Below are 1,324 nucleotides of genomic sequence, written 5' to 3' on the forward strand. Positions count from 1 at the left end.
TCAAAATGATAAATTTATCACTTTATCAAGTTTGTCAAGAGTTTATCACTTTTGGTGACGGCCCCTACTGTGAACAGGGAGAGAATGAGAGAATGCGCCATGATCGAAAGACACAAGATCACGTAAGAACAAGAGAGTGGAAAAAGTCGATTTTTAATTATATTTGCACAAATAATTTATTGAAAACGCTTAAAACTCACTGAAATAATCCACCGACAAAATACACATAAAGAAAGAAGCAAAACAGAAATAGTAAGCTTCAAAATTACGAATGTCACACACCTTTTTCTCAATAGCTATTACAAATGGCTGCTTCTCAACCGGTCAGATCTGTTCTAATTGGTTCATGAGATTAAGGGGTATGTGGTTAGACCTTAAGTGATTTTGTGTTTCTATCGTAAGGCATACCTGTAAGGGCCCTTTCACACAGTCAGTATTTATTGACGTGATCCAAGTATCGCGATATTTATTGACGGTGTAGCATACAATATTGATGGATCGTGATCCATATCGCAAAATTTCTAAAAATTTTGAAATCTGGATCGCGGATCGCAATACCGTCTATAAATATTGATCGAGTAGCACTTTCAAAACGCGATCCATACATTTCGTCAGTACATCTTTTGCTCTCATAATGCGAACATCGAAAATGTATTCGCTATGCTTTCGTTCTCGTTGCTTAAAACCTTTCCTAACATGGGACGCGATAAATATTAAACATGTAGCATTCGTGTGCGATCCATCAATCCATCAGTATGGATCGCGATCCAAATGTCGTGATAATTACTGACCGTGTGACAGAGCCCTAAGAATGCTTGTCAGAAAAATAACATAAAATAAAGGCACTTTGAATCGAATAGCGGAGCCGTGAAGTCATTTGTAATCTAAGAATATTTTGGTAAACGTCGAGTACGTGCACATCTATAATTTGGAGCACCTGTACATCTATCATCTTGGAGTACGTGCACATTTACCCACTTGGAGCAGCAAAGTAAGGGGATATTTTAAAGACCAAAGGTGCGTGCATATTTCAATACTTTACCCGCATTATCGAAATTAAAGTTGAATTTTATATTTCATCTACAAAAGAATGTATGGAAAAATACTAAATAGGATTAGCCAGCAGCTTGTGTGATTTATTTAGCTCTTAAGTTTGACAAACCGCTTGCATGGTGTATATGGCTCTTAACTCGTTGCCACCGTTTATACTATGTCTCCATTGTGAGATTTAATGAAGATTTAGCCCTCTGACGAGATTTGACGTTAAATCTTTTGAGAAGCAGTAGATTTAAGTTAAATCTTCGTCAAATCTTCAATAATATTG

The 1,324-nt window shown here is 36.5% G+C and overlaps 1 protein-coding gene across 4 annotated transcripts in view; it reads left to right on the plus strand.

Annotated features, from left to right (window-relative positions):
• LOC118744614 (tigger transposable element-derived protein 1-like) overlaps window positions 1–1,324 on the plus strand; it is a 6,468-nt gene that overhangs the window by 2,759 nt on the left and 2,385 nt on the right. The window lies entirely within an intron of this gene.

This window comes from Rhagoletis pomonella, unplaced genomic scaffold (genome assembly GCF_013731165.1).
Source record: "Rhagoletis pomonella isolate Grant_MI unplaced genomic scaffold, Rhpom_1.0 Rhpom_scaffold_00001, whole genome shotgun sequence".
In the NCBI taxonomy this organism is placed as follows: domain Eukaryota; kingdom Metazoa; phylum Arthropoda; class Insecta; order Diptera; family Tephritidae; genus Rhagoletis; species Rhagoletis pomonella.